The sequence below is a fragment of the Mustela erminea genome, chromosome 13, assembly GCF_009829155.1.
Source record: "Mustela erminea isolate mMusErm1 chromosome 13, mMusErm1.Pri, whole genome shotgun sequence".
Taxonomy (NCBI): domain Eukaryota; kingdom Metazoa; phylum Chordata; class Mammalia; order Carnivora; family Mustelidae; genus Mustela; species Mustela erminea.
In genome coordinates, this window is record NC_045626.1 from 12,898,503 (window position 1) to 12,926,042 (window position 27,540).

Consider the following 27,540-nt stretch of genomic DNA (forward strand, 5'->3'; position numbering starts at 1 on the left):
TTTTCAACATTTTAAAGCTACTTAACACTGTTCTTATTCATTAGAGAGACACTCTGGTGGTCAGTAAAAGCCATGCTATGTTGTTACAACAGAAAATAAAGGAGGAAAATCTCTAAGGTCTGTTTTGCTGTCCTCATCAAAAATCCCTTTACATCGGTACTAATTTGAAAATAGTATGACCAAGCCAGTCTCCAAATCCACTGGATTTACATATGGGACCAATTTAGCAATAAATGGAAAGTAGAGATCTAATCATCATCATACTAAAATGTAACCATAACAGATATTTTTCAGAGGTGTGTAGCAAAATACCTTTCAGATTTTAAAAAATGGTGTGTACAAATAAGTTCATAGAAACACTTTCATAGTAGCCCAAGTTCAGAAGCAAACCAAATGTCCATCATCAGAAAGATAAATAAACAGCTTGTGGGTCAGGTATACAATGGAATACACAGCAATATGTCTGAGTGAACTCTAGTGCGCCATTAGAATGTGGATCTCATAAGCACAAACTTGAGTGAAAGACGATGGATGGGAAGAGTCTATTACAGTACAGTTACACAGAACTTCTCTATATATTTATTATGGATGTACATTTATACGTAAATATACATAAATTTTATATGTATGGATGAAGTTTAATTTTAAAATGTACTCTAGATGTATTACTAAACATGGCAACAAATTTTAGAGCACTGAAAATTTATTTGTGTTTAACACAAGAACTAAGATTAGAGGAAAATTTGAAGAATAACATCTCAAAGTGAAATTCAGTCTCCAGATGCAATTAGGAGTTCCCCAAGCATTAACAATAGCTACTTAACATCCGCTATGGAAACTATGCACTTCACAAAGAAGTTACTGTTTGGCGAAGTCTGAGTCTAAAGGCGGATTGCTGAGTAAGCTGCTTCTTAATAAGCTACAACTTGAAACACTTGTACATAATTTACTTCAGTCATCATTATTTCCAAACAGACTTGAAATAATCTTTAAAATAGCAAGGTCCCTCAAAACTCTATCCAGCTCAAAAAATTAGCACTACTCCACCTATAATGACTTTATAATAGCTACCATTTAATTTGCCTACCATGTGCCTGGCATTTCACAAATGTTGTCTCTAATTCTCAAACAATCCGTAAATCAGAAATTATCTTCCTTTTTGTTGACCAGTTGTATCAACAAATCCGTCAGCTTGGTCACCCTCTTTCCTTCTACATCATGCTGCCATCTTGGGCAGATGGCATTTGTGCTCTGCAAGACCATGGCTCTAGTAACCCACCACACAGCTTCATGACAAGAAGATGTATGTATAATAAATAAGAAATTAATAAGGCAAATACTGATTAAAAAATAATAAAACATGTATTATTGGTTTCACTGGTGTATTGACCGATGGCCAGCACTAAGTGCCCATCAGGACTACTCTGGACCACCTCATTGCCCAAGGGCACCTCCAGTCCCAGGTTGTTCTTCCAAGACTCCTCTGATCTGCTGAGGGGCTTGCTTCTCTAGACTGAACATTCCTCAAAGATTTTTTCAGATTGCTTTGAAACCTATGCAAATGTGTCATAAACATAGATTGGAACTTCATGATTACAAACAACTTTATCCCAAATTAGATCTGTCTTGGGTCATTTCATACTTACTGTCCTCAATATCACCTACCAACCACAATTTTAAAGAGTGGGGCTAACAGGCAATTTTTATTCAGGAAAAAAAAAACTCATTTTGATATCAATAATAATATATTATCATATTTATGTCTACAGTTCTTTCCAAGTAAGTGATTCATTATTTAGCCTTTAAGTAAAAGGACTTCGGTTCTCAAAGTCAAATTTATGATGCAGATGGCAGAATATCAGATATCTTTAATGGTATTCTGCCATCTGCACTATAAATTTGAATTTTGCTCCCACAGTATTGACAAATCAATTGCCTTCATTTTCTTGTTGTTGTTTGTTTTTTTATTATTTTTTTATTTTTTTATTAACACATAATGTATTATTAGCCCCAGGGGTACAGGTCTGTGAATTGCCTGGTTTACACACTTCACAGCACTCATCATAGCACATACCCTCCCTGATGTCCATAACCCCACCACCCTCTCCCATCCCCCCCACCAGGAACCCTCAGTCTGTTTTTTGAGATTGAGTCTTTTATGGTTTGTCTCCCTCCCGATCTCATCTTGTTTCATTTTTTCTTTTCCTACCCCCCAAGCCCCCTACATTGCATCTCCACTTCCTCATATCAGACAGATCATATGATAGTTGTTTTTCTCCAGTTGACTTATTTTGCTAACCATAATACCCTCTAGCTCCATCCATGTCATCACAAATGGCAAGAGTTCGTTTCTTTTGATGGCTACATAGTATTCCATTGTATATATACACCACATCTTCTTTATCCTTCATTTGTTGATGAACTTCTAGGTTCTTTCCACAGTTTGGCCTTCATTTTCTACATGTTTTCTAATCTTGTGATCATAATGTAGGTATAGACACAGATAATAAACACACGACATCCATATTTGTTTCCCTTATCACTCTGTGAGGTAACTATTTTTTTTCTATTTCTGTCTTTGCTTCCAAAACATAATTCACTTGCGGGCAGGTTCCAAGTTTCATTTTCATCTTTGTATCCCATCAGTAAAGAATACAAATAGTGGCACATAAGAACATTTCATAAGATTTTATGGTTTTATTTGCTAGCATCTGCCCCTTTTTCACTGTAAATAATTCTGACATTTGAGATATTAGATGAGGGGCACCTGGGTGGCTCAGTGGGTTAAGCCTCTGCCTTCAGCTCAGGTCATGATCTCAAGGTCCTGGGATCGAACCCAGGTCCGGCTCTCTGCTCAGCAGGGAGCCTACTTCTCCCACCCCACCACATGTCTCTCTGCCTGCTTGTGTTTCCTTTCTGTCTGTCAAATAAATAAATAAATAAAATCCTTCCCAAAAAAATAAGAAATATTAGATGATGACTCACTATTTCATACTCATTCTGCATACACTCTGCAGGCAGCTATAATCAATAAAGATGCTACTTTGCAGAATCAAATTTTGATTCATTTTCCAATGCATTAGAAATAGTTCACTTGTTAAAATTGGTTTCCTTTATGGTAAAAGTGTAAAAATTTAGATGAGATAGATTTTCTAACAACCCAAAATATTCTGGGGGAAATTGTTCTTCCTATACAGTGGGAAGAAAAAAAGCTATATCTCCAAAATATTTCATGTCTTATAATTTTCATAATTCCCACAAAGCTATTAAGAACCCAAGAATGAAGTTCCAACTCTACACAGATAGATACTATAGCTAGAATAAATAGTCAGATCCGGCTAAAACTAACTCAGTGATAAACAGTCTTTAGAAACAGAGAAATAGTTGTGAAAGATGCAACCAAGAGCATTTCCAACTTAAGTTACAAAAGAAATGAAAACTCTTATTATTTAAAATATAAGTATTCTAAATATTATACCATTTTATATTACAGACGTTATAAAAAGATAACATACAATCTGTCAAGTATGGAAGGATTTTTATAAAATTATCCAAACATCCACATTTTTAGAAAATCGATCAGATACATCAGACATCTGACCGGGTACGTGGAGGCCAAATGAGATGACAGATGTTGTTAATATCTCCCAGCAAGCATTGCCACATTTGCAAAATCTTCGACATGTCATGAAACAAATGGCTCTTTTTTAAAAGACATTGACTTCATAAAAATAGCTGCCCTTTGGTTTCAATTAAATCCTTTTTGGGTTTCTATTACTTTCCAATGCAATGTTCATTGTTAAAAATGCTATTTGGTAATGCTTGCATTTACCTTCTTGTCTTCAGAGTTGCTGCTAACAGCTGGTCAGGTAAGTTTCAATCCACACCCTGGCAGGAATGGAAATTTATGAACTCTGCCCCTCCCACAATGGCACCTCTCCAAGTGCCATTTTGGAATCCAGGGTAAAATTGTCATTGATTGATTAAAAGGGGGAGGACACAAATGTATGGTACATATATATACATATTATTTTTTAAACAACTTCACACGTTCTAGGCTTTCCACTAAATTAAATATTTAACTTACTATATTTGTATTTTTTTTATATTTCCAATGGGATCTCTTTTTAGAGACCTCCTTTTAATATTTGATCCACACCTTTCAACCCAAATCCCTACACTAGAGAGAGAAGAGAACTATTTTTGCTTCATATAACCATTGTCTTGGACATTCTCTTATACTCCAATTTCTATATTATTCTAACTTTTTTTTTTTACTTATTCCATAGGATCTGCAAAATGCATGTTAAGCTATTATAAATGGTTTGTTATTGCTATTTTTTTCCTTTAACAGTTCTGTAGTGAAGATGGGGGGTACTATGTAATTTATCAACTAGAATAGCTGAATACCAATCAGTGGGTAGAAATTATCAAGGCCTACTGGCAGAGAGATGAAATGGGGAGTGTTTTCTAGAAGGAAACTGATTTTCTAAGAAGAAAAGAACTGATCAACTCCATGCCAGCATCTCCAGAAAGTCTGCCCAATTTTGCCTCCACACCATGTGAACTGCTCTTCTGCTTGTCCTATTTATTTCCTCAAGGAATTCTGGAGCTCCAGACCCCTCAATTCCTTCGTTACTTTCCTTCCCTCCCTCCCTCTTTTTCTCCCTTCCTTCCATCTTTCCTTTCTTTCTTCCTCTTTTTCTTATCAGGATTTTAATAAAGTTTTCATGGAGCAAATATATTCCACAACTGAAAAAAACAAAAGTTTTAAAACTGAGCCAGATAATTTCTGATGTTGCTTTTAGTTCTAACACTCTACAATCCTGATTCACTTATGACTATAAACATGGGGGTCCGTGAATCAGGAACAAAGGTTGAAATAGAGGAAAGTGAGAAAAAGTGAAAATTTGCAGAATGGACATGATTTAAGGACAGAATGATGACTCCTTTCTGGCCTAGTTCCCTTTTTGACAGGCTCTGTCTTCCTTTTCTAACTTTTTGTCAGACAACAAGATTTCTGAGCCCCAACCCTATAAATATCATTATATTAGATAGGGAAATTCAAAAGAAAACTTTTTAAAGTGAGTATGTAGCCATTGTGGAGAACATAAGCTTCTTATCTATATTATATGTATATTTACAGAGAATATAAGCTACTTGTGCAGCTAGAGTGTAACTGAAACAAGTAAAAGCCAGTTTTATAAGGCAAGATATTGACCAATAGAAATTCACAGCTGAGCATCAAGAAGGTCTCTCAATTATCAATAGTGAACATAGAAAACCAAATATCTTGTTAATTATCTTCACTATTTCATTTGAAAATTGCTGTGGGTTTTTTCTCTAAATCCTTCCACAAAATTCTAAAAACCATAATTTTTCAGTTGAATTTCATCACTGGTTAAGAATTATAAATGGTTGGAAAATTTTAACAGGTTAACCGTTAATATTTCATGCTAGTTGATCAATAACTATTGCACACGACTACTGTCCAGCATTACCTTTCAAAAAGGATACTATTTACATTTACAACAAGGGTGATTTTATTTTATTTTATTTTATTTTATTTTATTTTATTTTATTTTGGTCTGGTTTTCTGGATTTCGGGTTGTCATGTTTGTCCTTGCTGGCTCTGATACTCACACCACATTGGGCTTCCGGGTGCCCAGACAGATTCAAAGCTTATTTGAATATCTTTAATCTAGGATTGAATCTGTTTATCCTTTCAAATAACCCAACAAAGATCTGACTACAGATGACCGTGCCCTACAAGGCTAAAAATTTGGTGTGGTGTGATTGGTCAATCAGGAATGATGCAATCCCCCGCTAAATGTAGCTAAATCTTAAGGGAAGGAGCGTAATGAATCACTAAGGAGGGTGTGAGAATTCATCAAACACCTACTATGTGCCAAGCATTGTTTGTGATTTCACCGACATCATCTCATTTGAGTGAAGAAAGTCAGTCTCTCCAATATCAACGACTTAAAGCACCAGAGAGTTACACTAGAGTTTGATGGAATTTTGGAGGTCATTCACGTGCCTGAGCTGCTAATCGAGGCAAGCTAGAAGGGTTTTCCATGTCAACAGGCTGTAAGAACGTGATTTCATCAAGGGTAGAGTTAGGTGGCTCCTCCTAGGTGTGTTACAACTCATCCTCAGTTATGAACCAATCTTTTAACTCTTTAGTAACTAGTCTTTTTCGGCCTGGACTTAAAACTTCAGGAATCCCAGAACGATTCACCAAAGTCTTTGCCAGCTTGTGATGGAAAACAGTATGATTAACGTTCTCTCTGAGGTGATAAAAACAGTTTTTGAAATATCATAAGAGGTCTCTTTTTCCATCTAATTTTACATTACATTGCTGGGGAAACAGAATGTTTATGGGGAAAATATCAGCATAGATGTTTTGGTCTAACGAAAAAATGCATCCTTTATCTAAAGTAGACGATTGACCTCACATTCATCATATTATCCTCCAAACTTAAAAGGCTGGTATAACATCAAAAATATATACATGTACCATGAAAACGACAAAAAGCAACACTAGTAAACACTAAAGCACACGAAGCTTGTTTTAAAACTTGCAATCACCCTTGAGATATCAATCACCCTTCCCATCGAAGCCCTCCGTTCTCCTGGATCCCGACTGAAGCCTCCAGGCTTGAAACAACATCAGCTGTCTGCCCCAAAGAGACAGAGACACAGAGACCAAAGACGGCCAAAGCTACAGGATGGCAAAGAATACAACACGGAAAGAGCAGCACATTTGCAATCAGAACCTCCGGACTCTGCTGAATCCTACTAGCCGGACGTTAGCAAATACCTCTTGCATTTCAATTTTCCCACCCATTAAAAAAAAATAGGAATAATAATATGGCTTCCCTTTCTCTAATGTGTTATACAAATATTAGCACTACTAGCATAATTATATAGAATTAGTACAGCATAAATGGTTTTTCTTTTCATTTCTGAGCCAGATCTATATGACATCTCTCTACTTCTTCTGTAATTGTAAATCAGAGCTTCAACCAGACTACAGCCTTCAGGTCAAATCCAGCCCACTTCCTGCTTCTGTAAATGAATTTTTATCGACACACAGTCATGCCCATTCATTTACTACTATCTATGGCTGCTTTCCAGCTACAATGGCAGAGCTGAGCAGTTGTGAAGAAACCACAGGGCCTGCAAAATCAAAAATATTTACTGTCTGGTCCTTTACTGAAAAGTTTGCCGATCCTTGCTTTAATGATAAAACATCATCATTTTTAACACCCATGAAATTGTTATAGCCTTAGATATATAACCTCTCCTTATAAAAAAACAAATGTTATAATACAGATAAGAAATACAGTTTCTTAAATTGAAAATACTCATTTCGGTTTGACCTTGGTCCCAGGAAAAACTCTAGTCCCCTTGAACATCACATTAAAACAATAGCCCAGATGTTCATTTGGTAAGTAACTATTTATTGCACGCCCACCATGTGTCAGGCATAACCAGTGAACAGGAGCTCGATTGCTCCTCGATTCATGTCTCCTAGCACAGCAGGAGCTTACAGCCCAGACTGTCTTACCTGCATCTAGATGTAATAAACATTTCCAGAGGACCCACTATGTCACAGACCCTTCCACATCATTACTTCATTCAGTTCCTCTAATAAGCCAGGGAGGAAGACATTGTTCTCCCAACAAACGAGCGAGCTGGGACTTGGACACTCTACGTTGCTCATAGTCATGATGCTGCAAAGTAGCAGGACGACAGGATGATAAAGGAGGACCTCTCTCGCACTCTACGCCAAGAATAAACATCTGCAAACATCTCGCTTCAGCACTGGGAAAACTATCCCCAAAGTCACCTGTACCATCAACCACTCACCCACCTCCCAGTACGTACCTGGAAGCCAGCGAGAACTGTCCCCAGCTAAGGTTTGTGCTCTGACAAAGTCAGTTCAATTATCACACAGAAGAGGGAGCAGCCAAGTCCTGCAGCCTTTGAAAACTGGTAAGGATAGGTGTTGAGCAAGTAATTCTGTGACTTTCTAATTATGACTATGAATCACAATGACGAACCTATAAGACAGAGGAGGGGTAAAAAGACCTACATTGATGGTCATTAGCTCAATGAATTTTAAATTAATTATCTCTAAGTCAGTTATCACTCCTTTAGAATAGATCATTCCATGAGCACAGCCTCTCTTTAAGAATTTGTCCACCAGCCTGCTGTTTTCGGGGAAACCATGGGTTATAAAGCAAGCCTTTAGAAAGGGTTGCTAGTCTGGGTGGCTCAGTAGGTTAAAGCCTCTGCCTTCGGCTCGGGTCATGATCTCAGGGTCCTGGGATCGAGCCCCGCATCAGGCTCTCTGCTTAGTGGGGAGCCTGCTTCCTCCTCTCTCTCTCTGCCTGCCTCTCTGCCTACTTGTGATCTGTCTGTCAAATAAATAAATAAAATCTTAAAAAAAATAAAGAGTTGTATAGAAAGGGTTACTAGAAAACCCTGGACTTCATTCTCTGTTCCTTATTCTCTCCCCAAACAACTTAGAAAGACCTTTCAGCACTGTGAACCTCCATAAGTTCATAGTTTGTAAACAGAATACACAAAACCCAAGAGGAATGGTTTTCCTAGCGTGTCCCAGCCAACTCCCAGCAAATGGATTGAGTTAGTTAGACCTCTGTGGTCTGAGCTAAGTATGAAGCGAAGGCAAGTGCAGCTGAGAGAGAAGACTCGGGTATCACAAACCATGTTCTCTGTGGCCATATCACCAACCTCATCGTGATGCAACTCCTCAGCTATCTAGAACAATTCACTGAGCATTCTCGCCAATCACTACTTTTTCTTCTCACCTCAGACAAAACCCAACCAATGGACAAATTCTCTCCCCTCTTCCCTTGATTTCCTCTGTTCCTTCTCTTTCTCTCTGTCTTTCTTTCCTCCTCATTCCCTCTCCCCAAGTTTCACCTGACCTACTTCCCCAGTGGTCTTGCTCTTTGTCCCAGAGTAAAGCTATTTCAGAGGAAATAATTCACCTACAAAACTCACCAAATATTACCTATCACCATAGAGAAACACTGGGTCCTTTTCAAAAACATGGTTCGTATATTGTGAAGGAAAATGACACCTCCTAGGAGGATTTTTTTTTTTTTTAAACTGCTTTGAGGCCAGTTAGTCCATTTTGCAGGTTACAGCAAAGCTGTGGCCTTGAGTTTCCATAGAAAGGCCCTTCCTCTTTACGTAATTCAAGGGCAGTGTACCTGATCTTCCATGAAAACCCACCCCTGAGCTGTGACTGAGTGAGAGTCATAACTGAGGAGCAAATACTATCTATAATTATATCAGAAATGAAGACCTTATCCCATTACAAAAGAAAACTCTGAAATTCTGTGGAATGTTAAAATTGTGAACTCCTAACCTATATGCTAGAGAATCTGAGAATCTAAAGGAACTTACAGTAGCATGTAACTTGCAAGTACGAAACTGGTTTTCTTACATAAGTCAAATTGAGCCCACAGAATGTAACTAAGAATATAATTGCAAAAGTAACAAAAGTTTTGAATTAGAAAGATGAATTAGAATGAATTTGAATTAGAAAGAATAGAAATTTGGTATAATAGGGGTGCCTGGGTGGCTCAGTCAGTTCGATGTCCAACTCTTGATTTTGGCTCAGGTCATGATCTCAGGGTCCTGGGATCAAGCCCTGTGCTGGGCTCCGCACTCAGCAGGAAGTCTGCTGGAGATTTTTCTTCCTCCTCCTCTGCCCCTCCTCACCCCTCGACTCTCTCTATCACAAATAATAAGTAAATCTTTCAAAAAAAAAAAAAAGGAAAGAAATTTGGGATAGTAGACTATAAATGAATTTTAAATGATACAGATTATTTGAGAAAATTAAATATATTCAATCATGTAAATAAAAAGTAATTACAAGTTCATCAAATCACAATTTTCTTTTTTTCTTTACATCCTGTTTTTACATAGTTAAGCTCACACTACATTCTAGTTTTATGTCTTCCATCTGTTTCATTTAATACTTCACCTTAATTATTTCTCCATATTTTAAAATTCTGTTCATAACAATTACTTTTAGGGACTACATGAATGTACCATAAATTACTCATCTATTCTTTTATTAATTCAACAATTAGGTGGTTTCTAATTTATATAAATACTGCTACTAAAAGTATTTGGTTTTAGCCTGTTATCTGAGTCTCAGATGGTCTTTTTAGCTCAGATATCTAAGCAATAAATTAATGGATGAAATTTATGAACATTTTGGGGAACCTGGGTGGCTCAGTGGGCTAAAGCTTCTGCCTTCAGTTCAGATCATGATCCCAGGGTCCTGGAATCGAGCCCCGCATTGGGCTCTTTGCTCAGCACAGAGCCTGCTTCCCTTCCTCTCTCTCTGTCTGCCTCTCTGCCTACTTGTGATCTCTATCTGTCAAATAAATAAATAAAATCTTTTTTTAAAAAAAGAAATGTATTAACATTTTTATACCTGATAATACCATGGCAAATGTACTCCAGAGAAATCCCACCACTGATGGAGCTTTCCATTCCACTGTTCTTTACTATCCAGTTTTTCCTCTCCTAAAACCTGGTAACCAAGCCTTCTCCCTCCTAAGAACGCTCCCTGAGAGAACAGTGAAAAACCTCAGCATCCTCTACCACTCATGTTACACACGTCACTACTTTGCGCAACTACATGAGTGACTGTTTAGACCATCTACAATTCTTTCAAGTCAGATTTTGATCAGCTTTCAACTAGTCTCTCCCATCAGGGTGGGGACAGGGTTTGACTTCTTAATGTCAGAGAATTCCTAAGCAAACACCAAAGACAGGCTAGAGACTAGCTTTCTTGTATTTTCCCTGGAGATCTTCCCCCTTGTAGCAATTCTGTGCATCCCATAGTGGCCAACCATGACGTATGTAGGATAAGTCATTTCAAAACTTAGAAAATGAGGCTCAAAAAGTTAATCCATCTGTTTATATTATTGCACAAAATTAGACTGGGGAAAAAAAAAAAAGTCGTGTACATGGGGGTTATCCATGAAGTTACCTAGCTGGTTCTCCCTTCTGCCATGAGGGTTCCTGGGAGAATGACCACTCCACCACCATGTGTCTCCCAGGGATTGGGGAATATAACTCCCTTAGAAAAGCTGGGCACTAGATATCCATGTAAGTACCCAAACAAAATGACAGGATTTCGTGGCATTTTGTTTGAAAGCGGAGGGAGGAGGGGAGGAGTAGGAGAGGGAGAAGAGGGAGGGGACAAACGTTAGTGAGTGACACAGCCGGACAAGAAGACAAAGTCTTTGGTGAGCCCCACATCCCTTCCTGATGCCCTCTGCTCTCCCACATCCTAGAACTTTCCCTATTTCTGGAGATGATGGTGGCAAAACCCCACGACATGCAGCACTTCCTGGTGCTTACTCAGTTTTGTGGAGGAAGTGAGACTATTTTGTGCCTCCTCTCATCACCCCCCTCCTTTTGAATAGATTTTTAAAGAGCCTTTTTGGGTGTACTGAAAAATTATGCAAGAAGGAAGAAAACACGCTTTCTGGTTTCACACCTTCTTACTGGCTCTGACTGAGCCTTCGGAGTGGCCTTGGCTGTGGCTACTATGGGCAATTATGGGAGCCCCTGAGGAGAGCCATGGTCACCAAAAGGAAACAATTCGAGGGAAGAAGAAATGACTCTGGTAAGTGTGGAATCTTGATTTTCTTTTTCTTACAGAGAGAAAGGTTGGTAGTCCCAGCCTCCCGGGAGAATGTCCATAGTTTAAATATTGGCCAGAAATAAAAGAAAAATTTTGAAGGAGAACTTTTTCCTGTAAAATTCAATTCAGTTACTTTAGACTTTTGAGGAAAGAGTGAATAAACTATGTGTTAAGTAAGATTTGCCTCATTCTATTTTTCTCAAGTAAACTTGCTCCTTTCAGATACTGTGAGGTCCATAGGCAACAACCACTGAGGGTAAGGGCACATGGTTATGTATAAAACCCCCACAACAGAAATACATGTGTCAGTTCAGTCTAATAACTGTGCTCAAACTTAAGGGAAGCATCAGGATATTTGCAGAAATTCTTCCTCATTGCATAACACTGATCTAGTCCGCAAAAAAATGGAGACTCCTTCTGTTCACCAAAACCTACTGAGCCTTCTGGTTTCTTAAATGCCAGATGATAAAAGCAAAGTCCAAAATTATGAATAATACGTGTCCACTTCAAATTTTGGTGCCACAAAGAAAGGCACAAATTTTGGTGCCACTAACAGTAGAAGTTAGGGTGGCAAAGAAGAGAACCTCGAATCAAAGTTGGTGACAGAGGGATCAGGGAAGAACGCATCTCTCTGCTTCATCCATGATATAACAAGAACCGTGACCAATATTTTGCTGAGCCCAAGATGCATTTGTCTTCTGCTCAATAATTCAAGGGAGGGGTGCCTCGGAGGCTCAGTTAAGCATCTGCCTTCAGCTCAGGTCATGATCCCAGGGTCTTGGGATCGAGCACCGCATCAGGCTCCCTGATCAGCAGGGCATCTGCTTCTCTCTGCCTCCCCAACCTGCTCATGCTTGCACCCTCCCTCTCTCACAAATAAATAAATTCTTTAAAAGTAATAATTCAAGGGATCTGATCACAATAAGAAATCAGATTCTTTTTGACCTAAACTGCTCTTTTATTTTTTAATTCCATACTTATTAATTTATTTTTAAACCACTTTATTGGCCTATACCTGACATTAAAAAAAGCTATACACATTTAATGTATATAACATGATGGGCTTGAAGATAACTATACACCTGTGAAACTATCACTACAATCTTCAGTTTTAGTCCTCTTGAGACATATTCCCTTTTAATGCCTCACAGGAAAGGATATAATTTTGTTGAGTTTTTTAATATGTGTCTAGAAAGCTGAGGCTTCATATTCCAGTAGTCCTTGTGTTCCTCACCTTTGACCTCTAAATTTTGCCTCACCGCCTTAGGGCTTCCATTATAGCAATGAGATGTTTTCTTATAACTCAGAGTTAAACCCAGAGTATTACACAAACAGAAGAATGAAGCTGGATCCTATCCGACACCACCCACAAAAATTAACTCAACATTGATCAGACCTAAGTATAAGAGCTAAAACTCAAAAGCTCTTACAAGAAAACATAGAAATGAATCTTTATGATCTTAGGTTAGGCTGTGGTTCCTTATATGTCACACACATACACACAAAATAGAACCGAAAGAAAAAGAGCTATACTGGATTTCACCAAAATTAAAAACTTCTGAGCTGCAAAGACACCTTCAAGAAATGGAAAAGACAACCCACAAAATGGGAGAAGATGTTTGCAACTCGTGGATCTGGTAAGGGACTTGTATAAAGAACACTTACAACTCAACAATAACAAAATAAATAACCCAATTTTTAAATGGGCAAATGATTTCAACAGAAATTCCTCTGGAGGAGATAAATGGCCAATGAGCACGTGAAAATGTACCCAACATCATTAGTCATTAGGGACGTGCAAATCCAAACCACAATGACATAAGACTCCATCTCTCACCCTGTTCTCCTTCCCTCGACTCAGCCAAAAGGGCTTCTTCACGCTCTAAACCTCACTTTTCAGTGCACAAACATAATACTATTTTTAAATAGTAGTAGTAAGATATTTCGAAAGGTCAGTCATTGAATGTAATTCCATAAATATAATCTATCTTCATGGGGTTTTTTAAACTCCACACAAGGGGGTTTCCATAGGACAATATTTAATTCAGATAATTGATGTGATAACTTGTTTGTAGTTGACTCTCTAGAAAATCAGAGTTTTATTGATTTGCTTAGTCTCCCAAACTTCTAATAGTAATTTATTAGACACAATAGAATAATCATACAGTTCATCCACATTCCTAGTGAATTTAGAAATATGGGTGTAGAACTCAGTCAATCAAATTGCTTTAAAGTACTAAACTCTTCCAACTCTCTCATTACCCGTGTATGTCACGAGTCTAGGACATGCCTACTGTGCCTTTCTATCACGTTGCTTTGGCCACACCTGAATACCATTCCTCTGTTGACTCAATCTATCAAAACACAGAATAGAATGCACAGGATGGACCAGGTCAGTATAAGACACCAGGGACACACAAGTGAGCAGAACATGGTCCCTCCCAGGAGGAACACATCATTTAGTAGGAGAGACTCAGAGTACATTCAATGTCACCCTTCGAAGGTTGGCACATTAGCTCTCTAACAGGGCCCTAGCTGGTCTCTCCAAACAAATCCTAGCTGGTAATCAGTCCACGATATAAACATGCACTGGATGATACTGACAAATAAGTCTTTTTATCTGATAAGTGTATCTTTTCCTTGATAATTTTGTGTTTTATAGTTATGGTCTTTCCCCTTTCAGAGAACAGGTATTACTCATCTACAGTTTCTTCTAGGTTTTCTTTTTACCTTTTTTTTTTAGTTCATCAAGAATTTATTTGGTCGATGATGTGGGGTAGGAATATAAATAATACTCAAATACCCCCTAACTACTTAGTCAGTGTTCCCAGAACTATTGGGTGAATCATCAACTCCTTCCCCTTTGGTTGGTACTACTTCTCTTCTTGGCCAATCAGTTTTAATATATGATAAAGCTAAAACATTGATGAAAGAGAAATAATAATAGTACCAACTTATAAAATCATTTTAAGGGTTGAATGATATAATGTATGTATATAATGTGTTCCACGTAGTATCTAGTACATGGGAGCTCTCAACAGAATATGTTGATTAGCTTAGCCCAATATAGATCAGGTTCTGTCCAATCTAACCAATCCTCATTGGGCACAATGAGTTGGGAGTGGAAAAATATGAATGTGTTACTCCATCCATGTTTCCTTCCTGGCAGTAGAAAAAAGGAAGCCCCCAATTTTTCCTAACATTATCCATTTTTATAAATTTGCTAAACATGGTAAAAATGGGATTACCCTCATTTTAATTTAATTCTTGGATTAGTTATAAATTAAGCACCTGTTCACATTCATTAGCATTTATTTTTTCTATTAAATGCATTTTTGTATGCATTACACTTAAAATTTGAGTTATTTCTATTTTCTTGATCTACAGATTTTTGTTTGATATTATAAACAAAATGAACTCTATCTATTGTGTTTTTCCATTGCTATCATTTGACCTTAAATTTGATTACACTTTCAAAGCATAGACATTTTTAATTTTTATTAAATCAAGTTGGCCTTCTTTATACCTTTTCTAGGAAAATGGGTTTTCTTTTTACCTTTTATTTAACCCTAATTTCAAATTTGCAGAAAGTTGCGGGGAAGTTACAAAGAATAACTGTATACTCTTCACCCAGATTTACCAATCATTAACCTTTTGTCTCATTTGCTTTGTAATTCTCTCATCATATACATATATATATATATCTCCACACAAACATGCCCCTTTGCCCCTAAATATTTTTATATTGTAAGAAAAGTGACATTCTCCTACATAAGCCACAGTTATTATAGAGACAAAAAGGAAGGAAATATTTAGAAACTGTAAATATCCTTGTCTTCATCAAACATTTTCAGATTTTAGCAACCATTAATGATTCTTGCTTGAATTAATTATTATGCAACTATTTCAAAATGGTAATTTTTCTAATTGGTATTTCATCTTTATTTATTAGTTGGCATTCTAATATGCGATTCTTAAAATCACTAAACCATTAGGAAAAAGAAAAACCTAATTGAGTATAGCTTATCTATATTTTGCTTTCAACTTCTCATCTGAAATTTTTTAAGAAAAAGGATTGCCATTTGTTTGAGACACTACCTCTGTTCGTAGGAAATCTAAGGGTGTCCCCCATGATTATGTGACTCTGGCCAGCTCTGGCCAACAGAATGGATCTGTTTTACAGCTTCAGTTTCCAAATAAGCTTGCTCGCAGGCACTTGCCTTCCTGAGCCACCCAGTCATCTCAGCACAAAAGTGCTGTTACAAAGTCATACCACTCTGGAAAAGAAACTCAAAAGACAAGTACTGATGACGAAGTACAGAGATTCCATATTAGAATATGAATGAGGACAAAGGCACCTGGATGGCTCAGTAATCAAAGCCTGGACTCTTGGTTTCAGCTCAGGTCCTGATCTCAGGATTTCAAGATCCAGCCCAGCCTCAGGAAGCCCCCACCTCCATAGTACAGGTGTGGAGACTGCTTAAGCTTCTCTCTCTCCCTCTCCCTTTGCCCACCCTCCCACCCTCACTCCTGCACACATGTTCTTTCTTTCTCTCTCTCTCTCTCTCTCTCTAAAAAAAAAAAAAAAGAATATGAAGGAAAGAGTACAAATTATTAGAGATTTTACTTGGCTGTGAGTCTCTTCAACATCTATACTTTGTGCTGGAAGAAAAAGTAGGGGGGCAGGAGAGAAGCTTGTGAATTCCAGTAGAGTTAATCCTCAGGATTAACAAGAATATAATCAAAATCTGCAAAGTCTAGCTCTTCTGTGCTGGCCAAAACCATGCTTGTTCATGAAAGCTCACAAAACAAAACAATTTTTGTTTTTGAGTATTAAGTGATTTGGAAATTTTAGTCCTTCTGTGTAATTAATAGTGCAATAGGGCAGAGGACATGGTATGAAAGAGTCAGGGTCCTCTCACTTGGTAAGTCCCTGCAGTCTCCACAGATAGTTTTGTTTTTTTAGTGATTCATTGTCTTTCAAAATAGAGTATGAATTACTATGGATTTACAGTTGCTTTTAATGACACAAAGAACCATGAGCTCCGACAAATCAGTTTATCTGCCTCCCAAAATAAGGTTCAATCAAATGGGTCTTTGGATCACTGTTTCTAATTCTACAGTGAGTTCTCAGTCATAGAAAAATATTTTTTTAAAAACTCTTTTTTCAACTTTAGCATCATTTTTCAAATGGCTTTTGGACACAAAATGCTTTAAAATTTAAAATTTCAAATCACAATTTAGATGGATTGTTGAAAAATGGAAACATACAGCAAAATGGAAACCTACAGCAAAAGCTTGACCTGAACCACAGCTTTGAAAAAAATTAAAACACAAGAAAAAAAACTAAAAATCACTGATAGTTGTGGTTGGTATATTGCAGTTTCTAGAGTTCCTCCACAGTGAACTTGACAACCAAGCCATTGAGAAGAGAGCAGAGCAGTAAATCTGAAACTGAGCTTACACACCTTTCTTTTCAAGTAAGTTTTTATTATATAGATGCCAATTAACCTGAACCCTGGTGTTCCTTTGGCGGGGGAAGAAAAACAATCATTTGGCACAAGGTGCACAAACCTATCTTAAATCTAAGAAACCACCAGTTTTAGAAAGGGAAGGTAGGAAGCTGCTGAAGTTATAAATACACCATTATGTATGGAGGTAGGCAAAGGAACCTCTCCAAGCCAAGCTCTGGGTCAGCAGGGAAGATCAGCACATACTCATTAGGGTCATGAGGTATCTGGATTAACATGTTTTCAAAAAGATTAAAACTATGCTCCATCTAATTATCAGTGAAATTAAGGGTTTGAGCAATGGGAACTCTCAGTCCTGACATTCTGTAATTTCAGTCTTGAAATTGAAATTGGTGTAAGTTATGATAGGGCGCCATATTTGTTTCCCTGAGAATGCAATGGGAAGACAACAACTGGATTGACTGGTGATCATACCGAGATGTCAAGGTTGAAAGATCTCATTAAAGGCCATATTCATGATTTTATCTTCTGACACACCCTCAACCATGAGAACTTAAGTTTGGAGTCATTCATACAATAAACATACATGAGGACTCGCTTTATAACAAGAATTCATGTCACAAGGAATTCTGTTAGTCCCAAGGTCAACTTTATCGGACTCAGGAAGGTTTAGGGGCACCCTTCGCACATGCTGGTCCCTGAAAAGCAAGAAGGGTGCTGGGGTTTGCTCTTGCTGCTATGGTTGCCATTGTCCTTATTTTGCAATCATGCTCATTTTCCAGTGGAGCCCAGAAGCCAGAATCTATGCCACCTTAGTGGAACCACGGTGCTGTTCATAGCAGCAACCCTTTGGCAAAGTCTTTCACACTAGGTTTTCCGGAATATTTGCCTCTACCTTGGAGATGATATCTTCGATCTCAAACAACCCTAACCTTGAGAATGAGTGCAGGCCAGGTGAGGACAGGTTTGCAGAGCAGGCCAACATCCATATCCCATGAAATAACACCATTCTTAAAATCACACTTGGCTGGAGATTCTCAAGCTGAGTCCCCACAGGGCCCTGGGTGCCGCAACATGGATCAAAATGTCCCCCGACTACGATTAAATAACACTTCCCCATTTGTAGAAATATAAAATAAAATGAAGCAGATGTGATTTAAATAATTTCTTCAACCTTTGGCATTTCTTGAAAGTTAGTTATATCAGAAATAGTTATCAGATGGTATTAAATTTTGGAAAATGAAAGAAGTAACATATTGTTGCATGTTTCCCAACCACAGGCACTAAACAAGATGTTTTATTAGTTTATCTCATGTAACCCTCGATACGAGGCAGGGAATAGTCTGTATGTCACTGGCTGGGAAACGGGAGCTTAGAGAGATGGAGTAAACGGCTGAAGGTCTCTAAGCAGTACACGCTAAACAGAGTGATTCCAATCCAGGTGTTTCTTACTCTGAAATCAAGTCTGCCTCAAAAACCATATGCCTGTATTCTGCGCCCAAAAAACAGTAGTGTAAATTGTATGAGGGTTCCCTCCTACACAAGTTAGAAAACCATAGACTCAGCATGCGTCTTTGGTGATTTTGCCCTTCGTCCTTGTGAAGTCGGTGCAAATACCTGACCCATGTGTTGACCAGAATTTAAGAAGGTCTTCAGGTTTTCAAACTCAAAGAGCTGCATGGCAAGAGAAAATTTAAAAACCCAAGGAAGCGCTCTTAATCTATTTATGTGATGGCTTATGGTCAACAAACACCAAACTCTGCTGAGGATTTGGGGTTTGGCAATCCCCAGCTGTCATCCCAGCAAACCACTGGACATTTGGGCAAGCTCGCTATACCCTTCAGGCTATGGTTTTGTGATGAAAACCTTAGGTCTATAGTGCTTTAGGGAATCCTACTGATTTTAAGGATTCTTGGTTCTTTCTGCCAAGGGAAAGAATATGACTTCATAAGTATGAATTTTATTCATAAGTACATAAGTATGAATTTCTATTTCTTTTTTTTAATATTTTATATATTTATTTGACAGAGAGAGATCACAAGTAGGCAGAGAGGCAGGTAGAGAGAGAGAAGGAAGCAGGCTCCCTGCTGAGCAGAGAGCCCAACGCAGGGCTCGATCCCAGGACCCTGAGATCATGACCCAACTGAAGGCAGAGGCTTAGCCCACTGAGCCACCCAGGCACCCTGAATTTCTATTTCTTATAACAAGAACAATGTATATGGAAGTGCCTGGCACTTACTTCTCATTAATCAGCGAATGTTTATTAAATACAACCTGAGTCTCTAAAGTCTTCACAGTCTACTACTTCCATTGACTGTACCAACTCATTCCCCCGCTCCCACTGAAAAATACTGTTCTAATTACTGCCCTTCTGTGAACACACTTCATTTAATTATACTCTTGTCTCTCAAGGGAAGGCCTGAGCCTGGGAGCGTGATGGGTTCCATAATCTTGGCAGCCTGATAAGAACTTGCTGACTGATTCCTCTGACTGATAGAACTTGATACCAGCATTGAGCTGAGGGGGAAGGTGTTGGTCTGGACGACAGAAGGTCCCCAGGGCGAGAAGAAAGCCTTCTGATGGTCTTCTTGGTGTGGGATACCACTCACAGGGACTGTCAGGGAGTGGGAAAGCGAGGCGTCTCTGAAGAGACACCAGCCCCCGTGGGCTCTAACATAGCTGCTCAACGTGGGATCCTTGACACTTGCCTCAGAATCACTCCTGGCACTTGTCTCAAAATACTTATTCTTAAGCCTCACCCTAGATAACAAATCAGGACTCCTAGGGATGGAGCCTCAGGATCTGCGTTTTAACAAGGCTCTGGGGAGATTCTGATGCTCACAGAGAACTCTACTATTGCGAGAATGAGCGATGAGGCATCTCAGGGCAGCAAGGAAAATGAGAAGCCCACCAACACCCAGCCTTCCCGAGGGATTCCACCAGCAAGCCCACGTCCCTGACATAAAACAGACTCCTTGTTTTCATCACGGAATTGCAGCAATGCGCCCCGTGGTCCTGGAACGTAGGGGGAAAGGACAACCAGGCAACTGGCCCGTCAAGCTGAGAAAGCGAGCAGGGGGTGGGGTTGAGGAGGAAGCAAAAGGCAATTAGCCGAAGTTCAAGAAGCTAAGTGAGGCTGCAGGTACCGATAGGGTTTTCGTGCTGCAAATAAACACAGTAATTTCTACAAGCATCTGGTACCTACCTGTACAGAGAAGATTCTCAACAGATGCCAACTGCCCCAGAATTGTCTCCACTGAGTTTTCCTTTTGTGTGCGTTCTGCCAAGGCTGGAGAAGGTTCTAAGGACTTCAACCAGGATGGCACCATCTCCAACCCACACATCTGGTGCCCACAGGTGACGTCAGGTAAGTGGGGCTGAGTTCGCGGTCTCACCTACGGGGGAGGCTCCCACAGAGAGGCGTGCTCTTGAGAGAAAACTGTTGTTCCTACTCATTATGGCCCAGTGGCACCGGCCTTGGCAAGCCACTCTGCCAAATATTCTGGTCCCCTCTCCCTGAATTGTGGGGGTAAATCAGAGTAACATGGGAGGCAGCATGAGGTCCAGAAGGCCTGAAAGGGGTGAAGCTTTGAAAATTAAGATAAATGTGCAGAGAAGGGTAGGATGATGGCATTTGTCACCGAACGGGCCTGGAAATGGCCTCTGGTTCTCCTCCGTGCCAAGCGGCTCAGATATCACAGGTGCGGGACCAGAGGTTTCTTGTTCTTGCATGGTGTGCCTGCCATACTTACGGGCTGGAGCTCCCTCTGATGCCTACGGGGCGATCTGTAGTTCTTTCTAAGTGGTGCAAAGTCCCTGAGAACACTACTGTGCGAGGCTGATCACCTCCAACCCAACACGACCCAAACTGAACTCACCTTCTTCCCTAAAGCGTCCCTTGTCTGGTATGGCCAATTCTGGTCAACGGCATCACCCTCTGGCTCCTGGCTCAACCAAAAACCTGAATCCTATCCTGCCTCTTTCCTCTTGTATCTAAAACATCCCACCCATGTAAACTCCTACTTAAACGTTCTGGCTCTTTTCTCCTCCACACCTGTGCTGTCGCTGATTTGCTTAGCTGAGGTCTTGGCATTTCTCACCTGGAAGACTTCAAGACCCTCCAGGTGGTCCTCCTGGCTTCTAATCCTTTTCCCCTCTGATACACTTGCCAGAGGGCTCTCTTCTCAATTCTTCTTCACAAAAGAGATCATCACACCCTACCTCCTATTAAATATCTCTACTATTGTCTGCATTGTTTATTGCATTACTGTCCAGAGGAAGATGCTTAAGATGATCTTTATATTATGCCTTCGGCTGTGTGGAGTACTGGGTACTCTGAAGCTTCCTTCCTCTACAAAACTTACTCCTATAAAGCATACTTTTTCATGTATCATTGGACTTGCAGTGCTGAAAATGTCCTATCTCTCTGCTGTCCAGTCCACTGGCAATGTGTAGCTATTGATCTCTGAAAATGTAAGAAACTGTGTGTTTAATTTTACTTAATTTTACTAACCACAGACAGCTAGTGGCTATCCTATTGGACAGCACAATTCCAGAAGCTAAAAACTGCAACAACAAAATTTGTGAGCGGAAATCTGAGCTTCAAAGGGTAAGCAAACTCAAAAAGTGGGAAATCTCATTCCTAGACTTCCACGTGGGGCACTGGATGCAGAGAGGATGGAGATCAATTACAGATCAGTAGCGCCCCCTGGCGCTCCGAAAACAGACACAAACATTTGAGAATAAATGCCTCCAGGATTCCCACAGATTAATATCAACAAACTACGATTTTACAATAAAATATCGCCAAACATACAATAAAACAAACCACCATGACATATGGTCAGCACAAACAAACAAAAACAGATTTAAAGCCCAAGATTTTCAGCTTCTGACGCCATCATATACAGAAGGTAAAATCACTATGTATGAAATGTTAAAAAAAAAAAAAAAAAAGTTGGGGTCCCCCAAATGAATAAGTGGTAAGACCATCATCTGTGACCAGGCGTATTTTAAAAAGAACTAAACAGAAACTTTAGGAATGAAATACATAGGTATTGAAATTAAAAGTTGAATAGAGGGTAAAACTTATTAGACACCACTGAAGAAAGAATTAATGAGATAAAAGGTAGATATGAAGAAGTAACTGAAAAGGGGCCATAAAAAATTAGGAAACGAAACATGTAAAAGGAAGATTAATGGATACATAACAGAATAAGAAACTATGCATTGATTTTAAGTCTCAGAAGCAGAAATGACAGAGGATGGATGAGGGGCAAGTTTGAAGAGACAAGGCTGAGAATTTTCCAGAACTGACAAAATATGAAATACACAAATCCACAGATTTTGAAAGCAGTCCGACAAGCAGAACCAGACCCAAGCAAAATTACAAAGTGAAAGATTTTCTTCTCTGTCCCTCCTGTTCTTGAACGTGTCTTTCTTGTTTTCACGGATCCTCTGCCAAGCTTCCAAATGCCCCGCTTCCCCATATTACCCCCAACCCATTCAAGTTTATTTCACACACACCCTCAACCAAACCAGCACTTTTCAAGATAGCAGAGAATGATAATGAAATAATCACAGAAACCAGCCTGTGCTTATTTATGTTCTAGGTAATGGGTTGCCCCTCCCATTAGATCATCCTTTAAAATAACTTTGCCTTACTGATGTCCCTCGAGGAGAGACACAATCATTGGAATTTTAGGCACATTGCCAGAAAGAGATTTGAAAGAGAGAAAGACTCTGAGCGTCCTCAGTTCACCTCAGTTTGAGGGCCCTCCCCAGCTCGACCACTCCTAAGCTGGACAAGTGTCTAACTCACCCACACATAAGATTAGCCTGCCAATGTGGTGGCTCCTTCATCATCAAATAGAATTTATTTCATATTTATTTCAAAATTAGGAGGATGGAAACCAATATGTCATATCTCTCAGAGAACCCCCAGCCCTGTAAGTGGCATATATGACCAATATCTTAGACAACCAACACACAGCATTCCTCTGGCCGCAATTATCTGTTCAATGGGAAATGTAGCCACTCCACAAATACTTACTGAGCACTTACTACACACTAGGCACTGGAGGTACAGCACACGACAGAGTGGACAAGATCTCTGCCCTCTTGGACCTTACACTGGGGTGGTAGGAGGCACTACATAAACACACACAAATATCACACCCAGTGCAGGGCTTGAACTCAAGACCCTGAGATCAAGACCTGAGCTGAGATCAAGAGTCAGACGCACAACCGGCTGAGCCACCCAGCGCTCCTACATACATTTCTTTATAAATACCTTTTTATGCAAGCATATATATGTCTACCTACATGCATATGTATATACATAGACTCACATATGTGCCCCCATATGCATACAGACGCGCGTGTGGCTGCGCTATGGAGAACGGATGGAGAGAAAGAAAGGAGGCGCTTTAGATAAAGTTATGCTTCTGTTATCCAGAGGAGGGGCCACGGCGTTTGGATCCCGACCCTGGTGGAACTTGAAAGATATCAGGAGGTAGTGATTGGTTGGTGGGGAAATGGAGGAAAATCGTTGTGGAAAACGGTGTGAGCCCCGTTTGGACCTCTGGGTGCATGGTAGGGCCATTCGACAAAAGAGACTAGGGAAAGAGGGCAGGCGAAGTCGGCTTGGAGTGTCTGTGTCACACGTAGGTGGCCACAGGGCAGTCGGACATGCGGCCGGAACTCAGCAGGAGACCCAGGACGGAAAGATTGGAGAGCGGCCAACATAGAACTAACCACAGAAGCTAAGTAATTGTTATTGATAGCAAATGGCACCTGGAATAAAACTCCAAAGAACGTTAACACTTCAGGGGCAGGCAGAGAGAGAGTTGAAGAGTGATGTGTCCGGGCAGCAAAGAGACGAAAGCATTTCAAGAATGTCCCCAGAGAAGCCAGGGTAGGGCCCGGAGTCTTAAAAGCTGTTACAGCTGCTAGTTTGAGAAACGGAGCAGCAACTATAGTGTGATGAGCAGCGCCATCTCGTGGAAGGTCAGGTGAACAGCCGGGAGAAGACCGATTTTCTTCCTTGATAATCAATCACTTTGAGCTGGAGTTGGAATGGAACTTAGAGGTATATTTGACAGAGGAAGTATAGGCCACAAGAACCAAGTTTGACTTCCCCGCAAGTTATGTAAGTTCTCCAGTGAGAGCTAGAACTACTACCTGGCTTGTGGGCTCCCAAGCCTGTAACCTCATTAACTCCATACTGCCTCAAGGGGCTATGGGTCGTAGAACACTGTCAGACCCAGACTAACTGTGACTCAGGTGTCCCTGGGGTCCCCCTGCTCCTTAGGACTTGCACAAGGTTTGGAACAAATCCCCATTTCTCACCGTACAAAAGTCCACTGCTTTTCTAAGGCCTGTGTAAATTCGTGGACACTTTGGGGTCCAGAATTTTCCTCTCCCGAATTCCTATCCTTAACTTTAACCCAGGCTTTGCATCAACCCCAGCATGAAAACAAAGCCCGTCTATGGCGCCGGGGTTGAGATAACAACCAAAAAGCAGCCTCATACGACCACAAACGAAACACCCCCCCCCCCCAAGGCCAATATGGAGACAGAGAACCGGAAGCAGAACAAGAAGCCCTGACAGTGTTTTGACAAATGCACCTCATGTCATGGGTTTCCTTCTCTTTCCTTTCTTCCCTGACACTCTCAGGAGAAAACAATTCTTTTCACATTGTCTTTTTGTTTTTAAGATTTTATTTATTTAATTTGAGAGAGAGAAAGAGAGCACGCACAGAGGGAGAAACAGACTGCTGACCACAGAGTTTGACCTGGGGCTCGATCCCAGGACCCCAGAATCATGACCTGAGCCAAAGGCAGATGCTTAACCGACTGAGCCAACCAGGTGTCCCTCATATCCTCATATCGTATTTTATAAAGAATGTGACCATGGGACTCCTGGGTGGCTCAGTTGGCTAAGTGCCTGCCTTCAGCTCAGGTCATGATCTCTGCTCAGCAGGGAGCCAGCTTGTCCCTCTGCATCTGCCTGCTTATCACCCCCCCCAATTGTGCGCTCTCTCTCTCTCTCTCTCTCTCTGACAAATAAATAAATAAATAAAATCTTTAAATATAAAAAATAGTGTGACCACACAATCTGAAGGTAAAAAGGGCATCAAAATGACTAAAGATGGATAGACAGACATAGTCAAACATAGATGTAGATATGTGAGGTCTTGACTTGACTGCCAAACTGGTTTTATTTCATTGGTAGATCTTGAAAATAGTTCTATATGAAAACTATATTCAAAAATAAAATTGTCTTTTAAAATGGCATGTGTCTGTACACACCAAGCAAAATACGAAAAACAAAGAACCCTCCTCAAAATGATTATCTGCACATTAAAAAAAAAAAACATAAACATAAGCAGAATCATCATTGTGTCACTGAAACAGGGAGATGTATTATGTCTCTAGTATTTTTCTGAAGAATATTGTTTCTCAATATGATTTATTTTTTAATTCTTTCCCAAGATCGGCAGAAATCTTCTTCAAAGCTGCATTTTATGATTAAAAAAATGGAAATCACTGAGAAGATAGTCTCTCTAACCTGAGCCAGTGTACCTGGTAAGCTCAGCTAATTCTGCTGCAGGAGGGATAGTTTTGATGCAAACTTCCTGCAGTTCAGTACTGAATAATGCAGCCCCAAAACACCATAGATCCGTGTCTTCGCCTTTACTCAGAGAACATTCGTCCTACAACCCACCACTTGTCAAGTGAGTTCTCTCTATGATCCTCTTGAACACATCACTAAGTCTAGATTGTGCAAATTTGAGGGTCTCCCCTGTATTTTATTCTGGTAAGAAAATACAAAAGTTGGGGCACCTGGGTGACTCAGTGGGTGAAAGCCTCTGCTTCCTGCTCAGGTCATGATCCCAGGGTCCTGGGATCCAGCCCTGCATCGGGCTCTCTGCTCAGCAGGGAGCCTGCTTCCTCCTCTCTCTCTCTGCCTGCCTCTCTGCCTACTTGTGATCTCTCTCTCTCTCTGTCAAATAAATAAATAAAATATTTTTTAAAAAAAAGAAAAGAAAATACAAAAGTTTATAGAATTAAAAATCCAAGTTCTATCAAAAAATTCTTTCCACAAGCTGGGCTATTCTCAAGTGCAGTTACAGAATTTCAGACTTAAATCTTACACACATCTGAGCAACTCTTGTTCTTACATGTGTTCAGTTCCCCCTTCTTCTTCTGAAATTAATTTAAATGTCTTCCTGCCTGCAGGTTTTGTTTTCAATACTCGCAATTAGCTAAAAGCATCAAAAGCTGAGGTTGGGGGATGCTTGGATTAGAGACTTCCAGCTGACAGTGAACAAAATGCAACTAATAGGTAAAGAATCCATTTGTTAAAAACAAGAACAAAACCTTCAGACGTGGACCTGAGGAAAACGCGGCTTGGTTGAAAACACAGTTCTTCACAGACTCAATGAAAGATGTCAACCACCTCCATTTGACCTCAGTCTGCACTTCCTAATTCCTGAAGTTCTTTCCAGCGTATCTCTTCACTGGGGCAGAAGAGCCAGCCGGCAAAGCATCCCCTGTTGGGAACTGAGACCACCGCCTCAAGCCATGAGGACTGCGCTGAGCCAGCAAGACTCCATGTGATGGACCCCAAGACAATGATCGACCTGACCTGCACTGCCCACCTGCCTGTACCCGCCGATCTTTGTCCCACATTTTCTTTAAATGAACCTGGAGGAATTTTTAGCACTTTGGAGACTGTCTTTAAAACACTAATTTGTGGGGTGCCTGAGTGGCTCAGTAGGTTAAGCCTCTGCCTCCAGCTCAGGTCACGGTCTCAGGGTCCAGGGATCGAGCCCTGCACCAGGCCCCACATCGAGCCCCGCATTGAGCCCTGTATAGGGCTCTCTGCTCGGCAGGGAGCCTGCTTCTCCCTCTATCTGTGCCTGCCTCTCTGCCTACTTGTCATCTCTCTCTCTCTATCAAATAAATAAATAAAATCTTAAAAAAAGAGGGGGGCACTAATCCGTTGTCTTCCTGGTGTTGGCGTTACTGAAATAAATTCCTTTCTTGTTTCAACACGCTTTGTCTTTCTGCCTTTAGATTTGTCAGCAACGAGTGGCTAAATCTGGTCTCACCCCTGCCCCCAGATTACATCAAGCCTTTTCAAACTCCAACTGATGACGGAGTCTCAAAAATTCTGTAGTGACTGTGTGTGCACCTACAAATTTATGAATTTGGGCCACTGCAGCCTCTCTGTTGGTAGAGTCGTGCAGCCTGTTCGGACACTGTTATAAATTTTATGAATGCACACAATTCCAAGTCTGTTGCTGTTTCACGAGGGTTTTTTTTAAGTTTAGGAGAGAAAATTGTTTCCATTAT

General features: G+C 40.0%; 1 protein-coding gene across 2 annotated transcripts in view; it reads right to left on the reverse strand.

The window, feature by feature from the left end:
* SERPINB12 (serpin family B member 12) overlaps nucleotides 1-20,506 on the reverse strand; it is a 36,752-nt gene extending 16,246 nt beyond the window's left edge. Inside the window, exon 1 of one of the 2 annotated variants that reach the window (XM_032311344.1) lies at nucleotides 20,384-20,506. The gene's annotated coding sequence lies outside the window, so the exon portion shown is untranslated. Of the gene's footprint in view, nucleotides 1-7,893; nucleotides 7,980-20,383 lie in introns of those variants that run through there. The other variant, XM_032311343.1, reaches the window with a different exon arrangement.
* Nucleotides 20,507-27,540: the final 7,034 nt, after the last annotated feature.